Raw genomic sequence first — 22,113 nt, 5'->3', positions numbered from 1 at the left:
ATCTCTGTTAACTGCGGCCACTCTACATTACTCATGCAATCTCAGAATCCAGGACCATTAAAGTATTCAAGTCAGAAAGGCATAATGTTTTTGGTTTAATTTGACAAGCAGAGTGAGCACTATCTCTCTTTTTCTTTCTTTTTCTTCTTACCTCTTTTCTTTGGGTAATGAGTCAAATCACAGGTGTCCTCTTAATTATTTCTTTGATCAAGAATATACAAAAAAATCATCAAGCATGTTCTTTTGCAAATTTTAAAATGAAATCTTGAGATTTCCATACTGATTTTTGTGTGTGTGGTGTATGTGGTATATGTGTGTGAGTGTGCAGATGCACTGTCCATGTGCACGAAGCAGAGGCCAGAGGAGTTCATCAGGTGTTGTCCTCTACCAAGCTCTGCCTTACTGGCTTGAGACATGGTCTCTCACTGATCAGGATGCTCACCATTTTGGCTGGGCCACATGTCCACTGAGCTCCCAGGATCCTTCTGTCTTCACCTCCCAGGGCTGGGGTGATAGACATGTGCAGACATGCCCAGCTGTGTTCTGGGGATTCGTGCTGAATTCCCCATGCTCCCACCCACTGAGCCATCTCCCCGGCCCCAGAGTGAGTTTTTAAGGGTTATGTCTCTGAAAATGCAAATCAAAAAGCATATTAGCCATCATTTATGAGCTGCAAAGGAAACTATGAGCCAGTTTAAAACAATTGATGCTCCAATGTCACCATGGGTACAATGCAAATCTTGCAATTGATATTTTTGCCTGTGATTATATTCTTGCCCTGAATATCATTTCTGCAATATCATTGTATTTTCTTTTCAAAAAATACTTATTAAAAATAATTCCTAAGGTTATAATGTGATTTGCTTCTTAGAAAAAGATAACAAAAAATGGAACACCATAGGTTCTGTTTCTGATTTGATGCACAGCAATTTAGCAATGTTTTGTTTTTCACCCAAATTTTATTTTTATTTTGTGTGTATGAATGTTTTGCCTGTGTATATGTAAGTGCACACATTTCATCCAAAATCCTCAGAAGCCAGAAGACAGTGTTGGGTCCCTTGGAACTGGAGTTACAGATGGTTGTTAGCCACCATGTGGGTGCTGGGAATTGAACTTAGGTCCTCTGGAAGAGCAGCCAATGCTTTTAACCACTGAGCCATCTCTCCAGCCCCAGAAACAAATTCTTAATATGAGTCTTCCCATTAAATGAAAACGAAAACAAAAACAAAAACCAAACTATTTAAATGGGAGGGGAAGAGGGACGGTTATACAAGGAACCATTAAGGTAAAAGGGGAAGAAGGAGTTTAAGAGAGAGGGGAACATAGGAGACAGATATTATTAAGGGTGAAATGGGGAAATAGGAGTACTTTAACTGGAGAAGGCAGAGAGAGGATTAGACAGGGAGAGATTGAGGAGAGAGATAAATAATGTTTAGCTGGTGTGAAAAACCGGAGGGAAACATATTAGTTCGAAAGTCTACTAAAAATTTGCACATACAATATCTCTACATGAGTCCATGTGTAGAGCTGAAGACTTCATAACAAGAAGCAGTGCCAGACAGGAGAAATCTCCCTTCAAGTTGTTGACCAGAGTAGTCCAAGAGACTCCTAAAATTACAGCCTATGGCCACAACCCTTGATTGCCTCCCAGGACTGGAAGGTAAGACCCAATTGCTGAAGACAGGACATACTTTAGACACAAGACTTGGAGCAATGGAGCTGGAACTGACCTGGAAGCCACCTCCCTGAAGACTAGCTCTCATAATTTTGGAGGATACCATGCAAGCTGCTAAGGGAGAAATTCAATTGGTGGTCCAGTCCCAGCTTTAAGGCCTAATAACTGCAACAATGGCTGGCACAGCAAACTGTATTGGGACAGTAGTGGTACTTTTAGCTTGGGGATAATCAACAGCTACCTAATTGGACTAAAAGCCCACTCAGTGGGAAGGAACACATATATGGTACTGTAAACATAGCTAACTACACATGACTGGAGAGGTCATAGATCTTAGAGAAAACGATAAGACTGCCACATCCCAAATGTAGACAAATGGAATTTCTTACTATGTGCTAAATATGGATCCTTATATTTACAGACAGGTATGCCAGTCGCCACTCATCAAAGAAGCTTCTTTTGCAGCAGATGAAGACTATTACAGTGTTCTACAACTGGTTACACACAGAGAATAAGTATCTGTGAAATGCCCAAACCTAAGTGACACATCTACACTGGAACCTCTACACCTAAGGCTCATGGAACATAGTGGAACAGGGGATAGAGAGTTTAAACTTCCATCAACAGAGCTCCCTTATACAACAGAGGGCAATGAACACAATAGGCTACAAAATGGTCAAAGCATAGGAAATAAGAGTTTAAAGAATGTGGGTCCTTGGATAGGATACCTGTATTAAACTTCACCAACCCAGGGCTCAGGGAACCTACAGCAATGGTGTCAGCATACACAAGATCCATGAAAACTGAAGCAGACAAAAACCCAGCATACTTAGCAGTAAGAAAAGATAAAATTATGAAGTTTTCAGGTAAGTGGATGGAACTAGAGAGTGTTACACTAAGCTAAATAACACAAATGAAGAAAAGCAAGCGATGCGTGTTCTCTCTCATTTGTGGATTGTAGCACCAATCTCTTATATGTGAGTATGTAAATTCTCATGTAACACCAGGAGCCAGGAAAAGAGAAAGGCTACATGGAAGTAAAGGAAAAGAAAGAACCTGAAAGGAGGATAGTAGGGAACAGATGTTACCAGGGGAGAGGTGGGAAAGGTGGGAGCATTTGGCAGGGAGGAGAGGAGAGAGGGACATGGAAGGAGCCATGGTGTGGGAGAGAGAAGGAAGTCAGGTGAGGCAGGATGGTGAGAGTTGGGTGGTAATGGGGAGGGTGGGGCTAATGGGGCCTCTGTAACTAGGGAGGGAGGGAAGAAGGAGGCCAGATGGGAGAAAAAAGAGTGGAGATGAATGAATCTTGAGGGGGGCTAGAAAACTTAAGAGAAAAAAGTGATGTCCTTGAAACCCTATGAGAAATGCACATACAGTGTCTGATTATTAATGCATATGCATATCTGGGAACTGCTTGGCAAGGAACACAATGCCAGATAGAAGAGACCTCCCTTAGACTGGTTGGTGAAGGGGTCCAGGAGACTCCCAAAATAACACAGGTATTGCCAAACCTCTTAGTTATCTCCCAGAATTAGTAGAAAAAAAGATCCCTACTGTTGAGGACAGGACCTACTTAGGGTACAGGACTTGAAACAATGGAGCAGGAACTGACTGAAGCTTTCTAACAGAAGTTTGTCTATCATAATGCTAGATGATGATATGAAAACTGCCAAGGGAGAAAAACGATCAATGGTCCAACTCAGCCCTAAAGCCGAATAACCATAACAACCAGCATGGCAAACTATCTCTATTGGTGCAGTAGTGACACTGTTATCTGGGGGACAATCAATGATTAGACTTAAAGCCCTCTCAGTGGGAGGGAACTCATGAGTGGTACTGTAAACTCAGCCAAATACACATGACAGGAGAGGACATAGATCCTAGAGAAAATCCTATCTCTTTTATATCTCAAGACAAATGAAACTTCTTACTATATGCTAAATATAAAGCCTTATATTTACAGACAAGTATACCATACAACACTTATCAAAAAAGATTCTTTTTGCAACAGATGGAGGTTACTGCAGAATTGCACATCTGATCAGACACAGAGAACATCTGAGAGATGCCCAGTACTAGGTGACACATCTACAGTTAAGCCTCTACAACTAAGTCTCATGGAACATATTGGAATAAACGGTAGAGAGAAAATTAATGCATCCCTCAACTCTCACCAGTAAAGCTTCCTTATACAACAGAGAGTGCAGAGTGTGATATGCACAGAAGGCCACAACTGACCAAGTTTTAAAGAATAAGAAACTGTAGCATGTAGGATAGGACTCCTATATGGAACCTCATCCACCCATGTCTCAGGGACCATTGCGGAAGAGGGAGCTGAAAGATTGTAAGAGCCAGGGCTGGTTCATGAACGCAGGGAAGCAGAGGCTTCCAGGCCACTGGAAGCTTGCACATGTGAACTTGTGGCAATGGTGACACTGAGCACAGGACCCATGTCAGCTCAATTAAAAAAGGGCCCAAAGGGGAGGAGAGAAATAGGTGGTGGGCCAGCACTAGATTGAGAACTATTTTAGATTGATTGTTGCTGGGTGAGGGAGAGTATGACTTATATATGATCACTAGATGGACTGATTAGACTCCAGTAGATGCATTTACATTGAAGGACATTTGGGTACAAATTCCTGAATGAATAGGACTTAACATGTATGGCGGAATACATGCAGTTCTATGGGGGGATGGGTGAGGTGTGGCTAGGGGAGGGGATCTAAATTTGATTAAGAACTGTGTATGAAATTACAAAAGCTCAATAAAAATAAAAAAAAATTGTTAAGCCAAAGCTCTTCAAACTAGGGAATCTCTAAAAAAGAATATTGTGCACTTGCAGATGTTACTCTGAGGAAGAAAACAGAAAACACAAAACAAACCCAGCATAGAACTGGACAGCAGGCCCTAATCTAAGTCAAAGAACTATTGGCAGCTGATTACTGCTGAGTGAGGGAGAGGTGGTCTTCTTTAAGGGAGAGACTCTACACAGGCTGACTAGAGCCCAGTGGATGAACTTGTACTGAGAGATGTCTGAGTACACTAACTTGCCTTGATAGGCCTTAACATAAATGACAGAATGCATGAAATGTGGTGGGAGTGCTATGGGAGGGTACAGATGCAGGAGGGGCTATAAAGGTGATTAAGATGTTGTATATGAAATACATAAAAATTCAATAAAAATACACAAAAAGTAGATTTTTATATAATAAAATAATGCAGCTATTGAAAATGACATGTTGATATTTGGGGATATACATTCCTGAATTGTCTGAAAATTTTAATATTAGGAAACCTTAAATCTTGTAATAAATAATATGTAATTTAAAATAAAAAAGAAGTTTTAATCAGTATTTATTATCAAAGATAATTATCAGTAGGAAAGATTCATTGCTATTTTGTGATTCTCAGATCTGGGAGTTTGAAACATGCATCCTTTCAGCAATACACTCATGCAGTCTAAAGGAGTTATCTTTAGGGTGAGGTCCATTTCCTCCCTCTGTATGGTTTTCTTCTCACGATGCATGGGTGAACTGGATACTGAAGCTGAGTTCATCTGACTGATGAACTTTTGCTATTTGTGTGTGTGTGTGTGTGTGTGTGTGTGTGTGTCTTAATACTGTGAGTGAGAATTTCTGAAAAGAAGCTGTGATTACAGAGGCTGATTGACTGATGAAAATGTCAGTGGTCTACACAGAGATGTTGGGATGTTGCCAGACCCAGAGCTAAATGATCTTGTGCTATTTTTAGCAGTCTTAACAGCTATTATTGCCCTCCACTGTATGTGACCTAACATCTTTGATACCATTAAATAAACCTTTTAGAATGTATAAACAGACCCTTAGTTCCAACCAACCAAAAGGCTAAGCATATCATCTGAGAGCATCTAAAAGTTAATAGGTGAGATCTCCTGACTTGCTATAACCTCGCCCCATCTGATTTTTTTTTTCCACTGAAGTATTTTAAAAGTGTCTTGATTTGAGATTTTATTTTTTCTGCCACTATAAACTTTATGAAACTATGAAACTATTGATGGTGGAACATGGTAATTGTGGAACCAGTATCTGTGCTCGTAGGCCATGGTCATTCATACTTGGCTTCAGACTAAACCATCTCTCTTGTTCCTTTGTGGTGGCAATTGTTTCTTTTCTCAACAATACAAATGAAAGACTCTTCTTAGGGACCAGAGAGATGGCTCAGGGGTTAAAAGCACTTGCTATTTTTCTAGAAGACCAGGATTTGGTTCCCAACACTCAGGTAGCACCTCACACCTCCCTAGAACTCCAGCTCCAGGGCACACAACATCTTCTTCTGGCCCCCATGGGCACCTGCACACATGTGTAGACACCCACATACACATAAATAAAAATTCAAAATTAAAAACATATATTTGTTAAGGCTCTTCTCAGCAAATGTCTTTTGAGGAGAAAGCTTGTACTGGACTTTGAAAACTATAATCAACTGCTCAGCCCATAAGTATATGAAAATATAAGTGCTGTAAATAATGTTTTCCTCCTTTTATCTCTTGGGTTCTTTTTCCTATGTAGCTCTAGTGAAAGGATTACAGGCCTGGCCCCCCCACACCTGCTTTGCCTCTTATTTCCGATCTCTCACTTTCTTCCAATTTTTCAGCCCATTTGAGCTGGAACACCCACTTTGATCACTTCTGCTTTGCAACATCATAGGCTCTGTCTTTTATAGTGATTACATTAGCTCAGTGGTCTTTAACTACAGTTTTCATGGTCAATCATTAATGAATGTTTCATTTTATCTGTCGTATTACTTTGCCAACAAAACTGCTGTGAAGTTAATTACCTGACAGTTTTTTTAAGTACAAAATTGAAAGAAAAGGCTTCTGCTGCTAAATAATCATGCAGACTCACTTTTGTCATTGCAGAATAATAACAGATGCCTTTGATAACTAAGCCAAGCAGGTCACTTGCTCCCTATTGTTGAAATGGTTCATAAAATATTCACAAAACTGAAATCTGATGGGGCCTGAAACCTATGGCTTTGTGATTTGGACCACATTTGATTATGTCCTCTGAAGGCTGTTCATGTTCTTTGAATCTGGCTGAAAAAAAGTATATTTTGACCTGCTGAGCTCATAACATTTAAAAGAGAAAAAGTGGCTTCCACAAATCACAGCACCCTGGGCAGAAAAAGCTTTCCTCTCAAACAAAGGCTGAGAGAGACACCTGGCCTCTGCCCATCATGAGGCTGTATTGTTAAGCCTATGCATTATTATAGAGGGGATGCTCCAGGAAAGGCAGCTCCCCAAAGTTTCTTACTGGCTTAAGATTCCTATCTATCTTGACTCCTTTAAATAATTCTCCACGATGATGATAAGGCATCAATTTAAGGTTTGTAATTAGAAATTTCCTGTGTGCTGTTAGGAAATGTGTGTTTGTCAGGCTGTGTCCTGCTCTGTTATCCTTATCATGTGAAACTGGGACTCCCAAGTGCACTGTCCTGGGAGACTCCATTTTACAAAGCAGTAGTTGGCTCAATTTTGAGTGCAAATACTGACACAGAGTGACTGCATCCTGTTGTACATGTAGACACCACCACCTGTCCAGTGCCCACCACAGGACACAGACTGAAGAATAACATTTCTCCAAGTCAAAAGTTTCCACCTTTAAACCTACCAAAGTATGCTGGGTACAGATGGACACCTGTGTATATTAAAATCATATCAGAACAAACTAACTACAGACCTGACCAAACACATCAACCAATGAGGAATGCAACACCCTCACCTGGACCTTGTAAAAAGAAGGACACCTAGCACTGAGATGGCAGCGAGGTCACTGACTTGCCATCCTACCACCAGCTGTATTTGTCAAGAGAGGGACAGAGAGCTCACAACTGTCTTGAGGTTTCGGATCAGAGTGGTCTCCATTGTTTGACAAGGCCAACTCAAACTGTAGGGTCCATCTGGAATACCTACTCATCTGCACCCGGTCTCAGTGGCTTGGCTGGCCCCTGTGACTCACAACTGGGTTCCTTAATCTATCTAACCACTTACAGTGACTCTCTTCATGAGCATCAGCTCTTAGCTTCTGCAGTCAGGGGAGCCACTTAGAGTCTTTGTTCTCTATTAGGCTTTTGTAGCTGTTCAGTAACACACACACACACACACACACACACACACACACACAGTGTCAAATGTAATTTGTGTCTTGAGGGCTAATATTAATAATTAAGGCTTCCAATCTCCAGACATCAAGGGAAACCGGGAATTCTTGAGAAACTGCAGCCAAAGAAGCAGATTAGCTTGTGACTTTGTTATTCAGAAACTCTGACACTGGCAGGAGCATACCCTCCATTCTAGAGTGGTCAGAGTTCATAACTAAGCACATACGACCCAATAAAATTTGAATTTCAGAGAACTGGTAAGTGCTCTGTACTCTATATTTCACCTGGAGTCCCATTTTTGTGTTCTGTTTGTTTTTATCCACATAAAATTACACTTATTTTGTTGTCATGTGTAGTGAGCTGGGGCACAAAGGAGACAAAATTCTATGATTTGATTAGCACTTTGTTTAATTTAGTTTGGGACAGTTTTGGAGCATTTCTAAATATCTCAAAGCATTGGCTTCTAAACTTGGGTACCTGTCAAATCTAGCAAACTAATAAAACTTGCTGATGTGTAATCACTAGAGGGTCCACATGTCCTCTCAGCTTCACCTTGCTTCAGACAGTTTGCTTCCAACTCTAGCCCTGACTTCCCTTTTCTTAGAGTATTTAACAAATAAAATTTACAACTACACATTTTTCCTTTGTCCCCTTGACATGTTATATTCTTTCAGTGTCCGGGCAGTTTTCAGGACCCACTGATGAATTCCCAAAGACCTGGGATCTATCCTTCAGAAAATATTTAGGGAAGTCTGTCTGTCTGTCTGTCTGTCTGTCTGTCTGTCTGTCTGTCTGTCTCTAGTAGGCAGGTGAGGGCCCAACCTCTACAATAGCTACTTAACAAGCACTAGGGGCCCATCACACTGACAGTTTCCCCCCTAAGAACCTCCATTAATATTTACTAGCATGCAGTGTTTAAAAACCTTCCCACCTTTAGGTTTCTTGGAGTTGAGCTGAACCTCCAAGAGTCTTCCTTATTGCAATAAGCAGAATAGAATTGTTCTCCTGGTGTTCTCATGTGTCTCTCATGCCCTTTCACTTTGACAGACACAAGACTGGTTCTGGTAGGTTTCTAAATACCATGAGTGATTCTGATAGTGACCAAGCTGGAGATTCAGTTTAGTCCTTGCAATAGTTTGCAAAATGCCACAGTAATGTCTATTTGTAATTATAGGACAAATTAGCAATGCTCTGACGAATAGCATTCCATAGTTTGACAGCATCTCTTTATATATACAGTTAGTCATTGCTCACTTTTTCCCTTTCTCCAGGTACATTTGGTAGCGATTCTGAATTCCTCAGTCAACCTGACATTCTTTATTCCTTGATTTCTCATGATTACGACATTCACTTTAAGGAGGTAGAGAGATGGGGTGTCGTGGAAAAGCCTGTGTCCAGTGTGATGGTCTCTGGAGTCGTTTGCTTTTCCCAATCCATTCTGCTAATTCACTCCTTTGGTATTCTTGGGACGGCCTAGTTAGGAGGGTGAGCTGCTTAGCAAGAAGCTTGTGTCCTCTTTGATGGAAAAACTTTCAGCTTCATAAAGCACTCTTTTCTTTCCCTGCCTTTTGAGCCTTGTCTCACCTCCTCAGTCAATGTGGACCCTGTCCTGGCTCGTCTTTCCTTTGTTACCATTTTTGGTATTAAATTAACTTTGTATGTGATTTTTTTTTGTGTGGGAATTCATTTGTCAGGGGCAGTGAGAGCATTCCAAATTAAAACAGGAAGGAGGTTAGTCACATTGTTTAGTTGGCTTCAAACTCATGGCAATCCTCCTGCCTCAGCCTCCCAAGCACCGGGATTGTCAGCATGAGTCACCATGCACGGTTTTCCTTTTCTTGCAATGAATCACCAATTTAAAATCGCATAATATATTTAAAGATACCATTCACTAAATTTAAATAATTTTCAGTTGAGGAAACAAATACAGGCAGAATTGATTAGTTCTAGGATCATACAGGTAAGTAGTGCTAAAATTAGAATTCAGCCTCTGCCTTCTGAACATTCAATTCTGATTTTTCTATTCCACAAGCAATTGTAGAGATATACTACATGCCACATGCCATATTAAGCACTAGAGATATAGAAACAAATGTTATATAATTCCTATATATTATGGTTTAGATAAAAAAACTCAATATAAAACAATATTCTTTGATAAATTCTTGTATCAAGATATGGAAAAATGCTTTCATCCAGTTTAATGTTTTGTTTTTCTTAGAAAATGCTCATGAATATTTTGTACTTTAAAAATGAATGCAAAGCAAGGACTGGTGGTATAGAGCATTTGGAAGGCTCGAGGCTAGAGAATTAAAAGTTTCAGGCTAGCCTAGGCTACACAGTGAATTCCAGGCCAGTCTAGGCTACTTAGTGAATTCCTATCTCAAAAAAAACAAACAAAAATAAACAAAATATAATAAAACATCTTGGTTTAGATTAGCTTATACTTGAAGTCTGTTTTCAAAACAATTTCATTGTTTGCATATGAGTTTCTTACAAAGTTGTGTGTGTCTGATAGCTGGTTTCTTTGCAGCTGGTTTCTGTGCAAAGATCAAAAACATTAATACTTGAAGGGTTTTCTTGGTATGGTAGTGTATGTCAGAGGAAATAATGCAAACTAACCATGTTAAATGATGTAGTCTATGTCAGTTTGATGGAGACAGTTGAGTGGATTTGGAGCAGAGGATAGGAATATAAAAGGGAAAGAGAGATGGCTCAGTGGTAATGAGCACTGACTGCTCTTGCAGAGGACCCAGGTTCGATTCCCAGCACCCACATGGTGGCTATGAACCATCTTCAACTCCAGTTCCAGGGGAGTCCAAAGCCCTCTTCTGACCTCCGCGGCATTCCATGACATGGATGCACTCACATATATGCAGGCAATACACTCATATACAAAAAATTAAAATAATAAGTAAAATATATATTTTAAAAAGGGAAAGAAAACTCACAAAGAAACCTGCATTATTCACTGTACTAGAGTAGCTTTTCTCAGGCTCGAGCAACTGACATTTGTTCAAATGCTTCTTTCTTGTAGAGGGCTAGGTGTGCATCACAGGACATTCAGCAGTATGCATTGGTGGGTGTCCATAGCTCCCTCCAGATGTCAGTAGCATCCTCAAAGTTCAACAAACAAAAATATTCTCAGACATGGTCAAATATCCCCTGTGGGACCAAATCATCCTACATTAAAAATCACTGTATTATAAGTGGGGCACCAAATCCCAACCGAGACATCTACAGCACAATCCCCACACCTAAGACTCAGGGAACATCGTGGAAGAGGAGCCAAAAAGATTGCAAGAGCCAGAATACCAGGGCACCTGATGCTAGACAGTATCTTCTAGACATGGCAGCAAAGCTGTGCCCACGGAACAATATATTTGCCCGCACAAGACCTGCTTAATACTACACCATATCAGTCAACATGCCAATACAGATAGGGGAGAATTTTACAAGACCTGTCTGTAGATGAAGAGCTATAGGCAGTCAATAGATGCTAAGGGAGGGAAAATCAGTTTTCTCTCGGGATGAGCTCCCTGTTGGGTTTCTCAATCCTAAGTGGTCAGTCCTAAGCATATGCATATATAAGCAACACTAATTGGAATCAGTAGACGCTGTGTGTGTGTGTTTGTGTGTGTGTGTGTGTGTGTGTGTGTAAAACAATATTTATAGAAAAGGTCATGAATTCAAGAGGGTGTGGTGGTGGGGGCATGCAAAGAGTTGAGGTGGGGAGAGGGGGATGGAAATGATTTAAGTACGGTGTACCACATATAAACTTCTCAAAAAATTAAAGTTAAAAAATCACCATAGTAGAAGAAATATTTTAATGTATTTATTTTTATTTCATGTGTATGAGTGTTTTGCCTTCATGTATGTAGATGTACCACATGTGTGCAATTCCAGCAGAGGTCAGAAGAGGGTGTCACATTCCTTGGAACTGGAGTTAAAGACAATTGTAATCTGCCATGTGGGTGTTGGGTACCAAACCCGTGTCCTCTTTAACAGCAGCCAGTGCTCTTAACCACTGAGACATCTTTCTAGCCCCTAGAAGAAATTCTTTGATAGGCCTCACTAAGGTAAATGAATCATCATCATATTTAGATGCATTACTGGGCTAGTCAGCTTTCCATAAGTGAACAAATACTTGAAACAATCAACTTATAGGGAGAAAGTGTTTGTTTTAGCACATGGTTTTAGAGGTTCTACCACATGATCAGGTGGACTTACTACTTTTAGGCATTTGATGCAGGTGCCCGGTGGGTGCCATGGTAGGGAGGAACACCATTCACCCTGTGGCTGGAAAATGAAGGAGAGAAAAGAGAAGGGCTGGAGTCTCATTGTCTCTCTCAAGGGCATGGCCCCAGTGACCCGAAGATCTTCCACCAAGTCCTACTTCTTAAAGGCTTCCCCACTTTCCAATAGCATCATGCTGAGAACTGAATTTTTGCCACATGGATCTTTAGGAGACATGTAAGAGTCAAACTATAACTACTAAAGGCTTATTGGAAGTCTCTAAATTAAGGAGTCAGAGGGAGCTTCACACACAAGGAAAATGTATAATGACAATGTAAAAGAAAATCATCTGTTCATTAAACAGCAGAAAAGTGCATTTATTTCATTCAGTCATGTAAAATTTATGGATTGTTTTGTGGCTGCAATTTATCTCTTTTTCAAATCTTATTTGTCATTAGATCACCTGGGGCTGGGTTTCTCACCTCTCTTCTACCCATAGGAATCAGTCTTGTAGAAATTAAGATATGATTAAAAACTGTGTGTAGTTGGGTGTGAACTCACTGATACTTTAACACATTCTTTTAAAAACAATATTTTTATAGGAACATCTATGCCTTAAGATGACAACAAATCCTCATACTGGACAGAACAGGAAACATTTTGATGCAGGCTTCTCTTTCTTTGGAGACTCCACATAACACAAAGCTTCCTGGATTGGGTTATGATTCCTGCTCTCCAGTAACCCATTTTTGTGAATTCTTTCCGCTTCAGTAGAGCCCTTTCTTCCTTTAAAGTGTGCAGTATACTCGGGCTATCTGGTGATATACCCTTCTAACCCCCTGCCATACAAAAGTAACAAAGGCTCTGATATCTATCATAAATACTGGTTGCCCCTCTGACTTTAAATCAGTTTCAGTAAACAAGCACAGGCACATTAATTTTAATTACAAAACAAGGACTCTGTTTCTCTCCCCCACTATCAATCATATGGAAATGGAGCAGGAGAAGGGTGAAGGGCTTCCGGCAACCAAATATGAACTCTTTTGATATGCCATAAATCCCATACAGAACTGTGATCAAGGAGCAGCTCCATTCCAGGCTTCTCCACACTATCCCTTTCATGTGCAGTGGTGTCAGGGATGCTAAGAGACCTCCAGGCTCACCTGGTAACTTTGGCCTATCGTGCAATAGAGGAAATCCCTGTGACTGAGGACATGGCATGGGGTCAGAATGGTTGGGATGAAGTAGAGTGGTATAAGGTAGGGAGGTTGTCTTGGGGATGCTTGAGGGCTAGAAGCCAGGAATGGGAAAGGGGAGGACTAGACGAGAAAGCCAACACTATCAAAGTGTTCAAATGAGGTGGTGACAGTGAGATTGCTAACAGCATGTGTATACCACTAGGAAAGTAATTCCTTAGCTGCTACCAAAGAGATTGAGTAGATAATGGCATTCTTCTCATTGAGTTTTGTATCAAGAGATGTGAGGCATCCCTCAGAGGCTGTTCAAACTTTTACTTTCTAGTTGTCCTTGAGGGTGAGTTTTTCAAAGAGACGATCAGTGGAGGCCATTTTGGGGCCTGCAATCCTGTAAGTTTTGCCAGGTTTTATATATATATATCTGATGAGTTTCATGTCTTTTTTTGGAAGTGATTCTCCAGAGTAGGAAGAATCCAGAGCAGTGAGACTTTAACTGAGGGGTTGTGAAAACTTTAGCAATAGTAAAAAAAAAAAGTTATTGCATGCACAGCTCCCAAAAGTTAATTCAAACTTGAACACAATGAATCTGAGATCTTTCTGGCAGTGATGTTCATTTAAATCATGAGACTACTGCAAGGAATCTCTCTCTCTCTCTCTCTCTCTCTCTCTCTCTCTCTCTCCTTTCTCTTGCCTTTTTAATTTGGCAAGGCAGATTTTACTTTTCCAAAAAGGTATATTGTGTCATTAGTCAGATCCAGTAAGCACCCAGCTTAATAGGTTTTTATCCTTAATGCAAGAGTACTGGGTCTTTTCCCCACTGACTGGGGTCTAACTTTGTGTCTTTCCCAGTCGTCCAGTTTAAAAGAATTGGTATGAAGGAAGGGGGAATAATTCCACCACCCCAGGTCATGGGATTTGGGATTACATCAAGGTCTTTCCTTAAACAAAAGTCTTAGAGAGTGAGGTGGGATTAAAAGATTAGAATTCTGGGCCTGGAGAGATGGCTCAGCGGTTAAGAACACTGGTTGTTCTTTCAGAAGACCTGCGTTCAAATCCCAGAACCCACATGGCAGCAAACAACTGTCCTTAACTCCAGTCCCAGCGGATCCGATACCCTCTTCTGACCTCTGCGGGCATTGCACGACACGGGTACACACATACACATAAAAAAAGAAAAAAAGATTAGAATTCCTTGTCATAAATCAAGTTTTACAAGATTTGAAAGAGAAGACTAATATTAAATGTTTCTTACAAATTCCTCTTCCTATTTTCTTAAACATGTTTTTCTTCAAACACATTAACAAAGCATTGTCTCTCTTTTTCTATCATATCTTGGAATAAAAACTGCTATAAGGAGGGGGGTATTTGTTTGGTAATAGCTGATTCAGTAAGTCTGAGTTTGGCCCCTAACACATGGCATAATACAGAGTCAGGACAACCATTATGATTACCAAGCAGATTAGCATACAGTGCATAAGATTTCTCCATTTTCCACACTATGTTTTTTAGGAGATCGGGAATGGGTCACTTATTCTCAAAATTTCAGTTCTTTTTAAAGGTCCTTAATGTCTTGATAGGCTCTAGTAACAATTCCATTTGGAGCTGTATTATTGGGGATGGACATATAACCTTGTTCTCCCAGCATTACATAAATCTCATCTTTTTCAGTCAAAATAATGCCTAACACTAACTTATTCTCCCAACCCATTTTGCTGGTAAAGAAGAATGGGGACCTGGGTACGGCAGTCAGGGTATCCCTCCAGTAAGCAAAAGACCCCCCCAGTGGTCTTTATTGATATAAATGTCAGATGGAGATAGGAAAGGAAGTCTTTTACTGGTGTTTAGAAAGGGAAGTGAGGGAAAAGAAAAGGCGAGAGTCAGGAAACCAGGAGAATTTCCTGATGGGTCCACAAAAGCATTCATCCATTGGGTTCCCCCTTGTTTTTCTTTTGGCTTCCAAGGCTTGACTCAAGTGATGAATTTAGGATCTGCTTTCAGGAACCTTGATAGCTGCTGGAATGGCTAGAGTCACAGTGTGAGTTTCTTTTCAAATGGTTTCTTAATAAACTTACTCAGACCTTCATAATATGCATAAACTTTCTCATTTTGTTTTCCGTTCTAGAAGCATTCAGCCATCATAATCTTTATACATTATCCTTCTTTATTAAACTATTTCCATTTCCATAACTTCGAACATCTTTTCCCCCATAATTTTCTTTCTTAATGCCATGAGACAGTAGTGTTAACAAATAAATTTACCATCTGTTGTGAGAATATCTTCCTGGGGGAGTAAGCAATGTTTAGCCCTTTCCTAAGGTACAAGGACCAAACCAATGCTTTATTAGACTACAGTTGATCCTGGGGAATTGATGAGTTTATTGAACTTACTTACAAGCTTGGGTGAGGGGTTACTGACAGGTGCATGCACTGGGAAGCCTTGACCAACAATTTCTGAAATGGCTGTAATCCTGCTTCTGTGGTTTTGTAGTATGTGTTTAAGCAAAGCAGTGTTCTCAGCATTGACTATAATAAAATCAAGGTATCAATCAACTCTGAAAACTGTTGAGGATGTCCTATGTTCTGTAGTATGGAATGTTCAGCCAAGTTTTAGTTCTTTATGTAAAATAAACAAGCACATCATCTCATTAGTATGCAAATCTGTTTTCATATTTAACAAATGGTAAAAGTCTATGTATACTAAAAAGTTATTTTAAAATAAATTTGTGATTTTTTAAAAAATCAGTAAATGTTTGATTTGTATATTTTATATAATGATATACCCCAGAGCCATACAAAACCATCTCAGGCAAAAGAGTTCATTAGTGCAAAAAAATTTAAGGAACTCTGGGCTAGAGAAAGCATCTTTGCAGGTCCTGCAACAGGCACTGCTGTGGCCTCAAATTTTATTTTATTATGTTTTTAGAGGTGATTTCATGTAGCCCAGGCTGGCGTCGAACTTGCTATGTAGTAAAGGATGATCTTGAACTCTTGATCTGTTTCCACCTCCTAAGTGCTGAAGTTACAGGTGTGTACCACTACACCTGTTTTTATGTAGTGCTGGGATCTAACCTGGGTCTTAGAGCATGCTAGGCAAGCATGTTAGCAACTGAGCTACAGCCCCAGGCCCTTGCTGATTGGTCAGAGGACCAACTAAAGGGTTATTGAGGTGGCTGGAGAGACGACTTAGTGATTGAGAGCACTGACTGCTCTTCTCAAGGACCTGGGTTTGGTTTCCAGCACCCCATGGTGGCTAACACCATCCATTAGCTCCAGTTCCAGGGGATCCAATACCCACTTGTGGCCTCCACAGGCATTGCATGCACTGGTGCACTTACAAACATGCAGGCAAAACATTCATACACATAAAAATAGATAGATAAATAAGTAAATAATTGTTTAAAAGGACCGATTAAGGGGAAGAAGTGGACCATGTCCTCCTGAGCAACAGCATAGTGGTAGAAACAGAGCCCAGAGGAATACATGACATGGCCTTGAAGGAATTCAGAAAAATATGGGATGTCACGGTCATAAGGCGCTAACAACAGCAAAACAGTTACCTGATCTTGGGAATAGAATATAAATCAGGAGACCACCCAGTTGTAAATAGAGGTGGTTGCAGGCTGGAAGAGAGGGCACCCCTCTCATCTGTTAAAGCAAGAGAGATCCTTGGGATCTTAGGGTTCACTGCTCCAGCTACATCTATGCTTATTTCTCAAATAGTATGCCCACTTCTACCTTTAATAACACACTCATAAAGTTCTCTATTCAAGTACTATCTTCTTATTTTATGTAGAGCATCTCAATGAGCTTACTTTATTAATTAAATTTGTTCTTTGGCCTTTTCATACATGTATAAAATGCATTGGGATTACTCTCACCTCCTGCCCCTGTCATCTGCCCCCTAAAAATCCCTTTCCCTCATTCATGTCCTTTTGTTTTGTTTTGTGACCCACTGGGCATGTTTTTGACAGACTCAAGTTAAGAGTCTCAGCCTGGCCTGGAACTTGGGATGCTCCTGTCCCAGCCTCTTGTATTATTGGATCACATGTAGCCACCATGCTCCACTATTTCATTCATCTTTGGTTAAACCACATCCCAAACACCACTTCCTTTTTGTTTTATAATTTTGAACATAATTTAGCCTACTTCCTTGAAACTTATATCAAATAAAATAAGTGCAGTCTACCTTATTACATGCTTTGAAATAAAGCTCATTATAAATCTAACATTTTTAAGAATAATCTTCTGTTTTTTCTAGAAGAATATTTAATTATTTTGTCAATATTTCCCTTACTATGTTCGTTTGGAGTATAAATTATGTAGCAAATGTATATTCAAATACTTGGACAGGCCCAATTCATTAAAATTCCTGCATATTTAAATTCATTGAAGTGAGCTTATTAATCCAAATGAGGAAAAAAGTGACTAATTATCTTTAGTTTTGGAATTCCTCTTGTTAAGAAACACATTTAAGAATACTTTCTCCTAACCATTGTGAATTTGCAAAGAAGTCCTTGTCATCTTCATAGACACTGAAACCTAAATTTGTGTCCAAAATGTGTTTTCATGTCTGGAAAAATCGCTGTCAGAGAAAAAGCAATTCTTAATTTGTTTGCATCAAAACACACATATCCTATGTATGAGTATGTATGTACATACACATATCCACATATCTACTTTCTGATTCCACATATTTATGCATATATGTATATATAGGATGCGACCATGTTTTCTGAAAATTAATATTGTGGGCTTCTACTGCAAGTATGCATCTTACATTGTAACTCACTTCAGTAATTTTAGTTTCCCTCATAGTAAAATATTGCTTTGTATTTTAAAAATTTACCTTCATCTTTTTAAAAAGAACATAAGGGAAATAATGAATTCTTTGTATTTTATATCCAAAGCACCCCCCAAATCATTAGAATTCACACATAATGTTGCAAGTGTTTACTCAGATAGTAAATCCAAGGACAAGCAGATTTGTATGGCACCAACTAACCAAGCAGGGAGTGGGTTCTAAATTCAAAGAATAAAAAGGTTTGTTAAAACATGTTAGGTCACTAATCTCCAGCCTATGCTTTTGAAACAGCCAGTGTTCCTCCTTCAGGTGATTTCTGACAGTGGCATATTTTCTTTTAGGTCATAAGATGTGTGGATGGAGAAAAGGAATATTTCTTACAAATATTAAATCTCTTCATGCTGGCCTCTATCAATGTTATATAACTATGCTTATATGCATGCATTTATTTTGTTACACTTAAATTATAAAAATCATTTAAGCCCATGGTCATGGAAGCGGATCCTACCCGAGATCAAATTGGAAGGAAGCACCTCATTGCTGAACCACTGGGCTAGTGATCCCTGAGTCATATTCACATATGCTACTGTGTATAAAGATTTTTGTTTTAGGTTAAAGAAGAAGAACTGTGTGTGTGTGTGTGCGTGCGTGCATGTGTGTGTGTGTGTGTGTGTTTTCATGTGTGTGTGCAATTGATCTGATCACACTGTATGTACATGTGTGTGGAGGTCAGAAGTTGATGCTGGATATCTTCCTTAATTGCTCTCTCCTTTATTTTTTGAGACTAGATTTTTCATTGAATCCGGAACTCATCAATTTGGTTAGCCCATCTAGCCATGAAGCCCCAGGGACCCTTCTGTCTCTGCCTCCTCAGCACCAGGATTATAGACACACCTTGCCACACCCGGTTTTTTATGTGGATGCTGGGGATCTAAACTCTGGTCTTCAAGCTTGGATAGCAAGCACTTTATTAAGCCTTCTCACCAGCCTCAAAGAGAAGGAACTTTTAAATCACAAGCACACCTGGAAATGGGGTGGGAAAATGTGAAGGATGGAAGGAATGATGTGGCTATAGCCCACTGCAATTTTTGAGCCTTAGTGAGCAAAGGGGGGAAAAATTTCAAGTGGCTGCTTTCACAAGAAATGCCATATTTCTGTGATAAGCTGTGCTGCTCCAAGTACAATACTAAAGAACTGCAAAGAATATGTGGGGGAGGCTCATTGCCAACCTCAGATGGTGACTGACATACCTCTGACTGTAAGGCAGTCACTTTGGGAAGCTGGGACTGTGACTGGCAGTTTCCCATTGGAAGCAGGCAACCGCAAGCTTTTTCTTTGCCCTTGAGCAAAGTACCCTTTCTGAAGCGACAGCCCTTCCTTTTGTGCGGAAGTGAAGGAGTGGGTTTTGGGCATGTTCTGTTAGTAAGGGTTTCTTCCTCCCCACAGATCGGCACAACTGGAGACAGCCACATTGATTTCATCGATGGAGGTTCAAAATTACTGTGATAAATCTTTTGAAAAGAAGGGCAGACCTAGTCACAAACACTTAAAAAATACAAATAGCACTTGATTGGTATCCACTTGTGCGATTTTGTTTGCATATTCTGGGTTCATTATAAAACATGGAAAGGTATTTATGCATATTAATACAGTTAATAGTTAAAGGAGAATGCAGAAACAGTGCAGTTCAAAAGCAATGATCCACATTCTTAGAATACCGCCTCTCTACAGTGTATCTAGATTTATTCAGAAAGATTAAGTTCTTAGTTTCAGAATTTTATTGCATGTTAAATTATAGGATGACAACTTATTTTGTTAGTAAACCTGGTATGACCATTTCATTGTTAATTTAGTTAGTGCTAGAACATGCTTTAAGTTAAACATTTTACTTTAGTATGCTATTCTTAGATCAGAGACTTACTAGCCAAATAGTTGCTAATTTTTAATATGTCTTGTGCTTTGTTATTCTATTTAAAAACTTGGAAAGCATTTCAGATTGAGGGGCCTCTCTAGAAGCATCATGGCAAGTTAAGGATCATTACTGAATCTTTAATTTGTTTCATGTTTCTGGTTCTATTTGGCGGTGATTTGGAGCTGTTATAATTGAGGAAAAAAATATGTTCTAGCACAAATGTGTGTGTGTGTGTGTGTGTGATTACTAAAGTAGCAGTATGCTCCTCAACTTACTGAAAGATATTGAACAGGTCACACAAGCTATTTATAGCTTTAGGCTCAGTTCTGTAATCTTTAAAATGGGAATAACAGAAGCCCTGAACTGAGGAATGGGGACAGGGTGGCCCCTGTACTGTGCTGCTGAGCATTCTCCAACTCTTTCTGTAATACAATTCTAATGAACAAACTAAGTCTGCCTTTGAATTTTGGTCTATGGTCTTTTCCCACTGAATATCCCAGGTTTATAATGTCTTCATATCTTAATTCTGTATTTAGGTGGCTTGTCAATGACAGGGTGATTATGTTCATTTCTAAGTCCAATAGATCTCTGTCTCCATAGCTTTCATTGCTTTTCATTCATGCAAGGATTACTGAGCAGTGCCAGCAGGCATCTGGCCAGATATCTCTCTTACTTTCAATCTATGTATTTCTAAGATTATTTTCTTTGAAAGTCATCTTTCCACTGATCAGCAATGGGATGATGAAACTTTAGATGTATATCATGTCCTAATGCCCTCTGAGCTTTTAGGGTATTTATAAAAAGAACCTTTTTTTTTCTCTTATCTATCAATTTCCTCCTTCCTTCATTTCCCATCCGATGCTTCCAGTCCAAGTTATTTGAAAACTCACCAAATAATTGCATCTATTACAGCTTTTCCAGAGGAATACAAACAACTAATTGATTCTTCCATTTTTAATGGGGTAAAATATACATAACATAAAATTAATTTTTCTATTTACTGTTTCTGTGGCAGTAAGAACATTTATATCCCACCTGTCTTATCAATACAGAAGGTATTGATATTAAGGTACTGGAGCAGGTACACTCTGTACCCACCCCCTTCCCTGCCTCCTGACTGGGAATAAGAAAACCTGGTTGCAAGTTCTTTCTGTAAACATCCCTTACCCTGTACTCAAAAGATGTGAAAACAGATCTTACTTCTGTCCTGTTGGGCTCAGATTTTCTTCAGAGATCCTGCCATGCTGTCTGTCTCTGGGCTGGGGCCTGAACTCTGGAGCCTCCACATGCTGTTGCCCCTCTGGTGTTAATAACTTTTTAATGAATTCCTAGTCCCCAGTAATCTATCTCAATGTCTTTTCGAACCACCTGCCCACATCCACACGTAATGCTTACATGGTTCTAAAAGCAACAGATGAAGGCCAGATTATATTTACTATCCCTTGGTAAAGGAGTCACATGACTAAGCCCTGATTCAGGGGAAGAAGTAGTAGGTTTCATCTCTACATGGAAGAACTGTGGACCATTGCTGATTATTTTGATTTTTATGTTTCTAATTTACCACAACACCAATATCAAGTCAGGTCCTTGATTTTTCTGTAGATATAATGTAATTGCCATATGAAAACTGAGTTTCAAATGTAATGTTTACACATTATGTGTAGATTGAAGCAATAAATACAGCTTGCTAAAATGCCAAGAGACTTGGAAGTTCCTCTTTGTTTAAATTTATAGTGTAAATGCTAAAGTATCCTTGAACAGGCTTAAAAATTCAATAGTTTGTTTTTTAAACAAAGTTTTCAAGGTAAGAGAATTACCAAAATGCCAAAATCTCTATGCTTTAATCATAAAATGGAGTGTTGAAAATTTAAATATGAAATCACTCCCCAAAGCATCCATGCCCTTTTAATTTTTAGCTTTTATAGAATATCAGAAAAGGGAAAAAAGTTAAAAAGAAAGAAAATGTAGAGTAAAATTGTAGTCATAAATCTATTGAAGGCACCTACGTTATTTGGAAACTAATTATGAGTGTGCAAAGCAAATGAAGTGAGAACTGAATTAATGAGTACAACCACCTCCCACAAGGCAATGAGGCGTGCTTTATAGCAATAGTGCCTCAAATTGAAAAATTAAACTGCGGTGGAGAGAATAAAGG

Source organism: Nannospalax galili, unplaced genomic scaffold, assembly GCF_000622305.1.
Source record: "Nannospalax galili isolate Female #2095 unplaced genomic scaffold, S.galili_v1.0 scaffold582, whole genome shotgun sequence".
Classification (NCBI taxonomy): Eukaryota; Metazoa; Chordata; class Mammalia; order Rodentia; family Spalacidae; genus Nannospalax; species Nannospalax galili.
Note: the sequence above shows the minus strand (reverse complement) of the source record.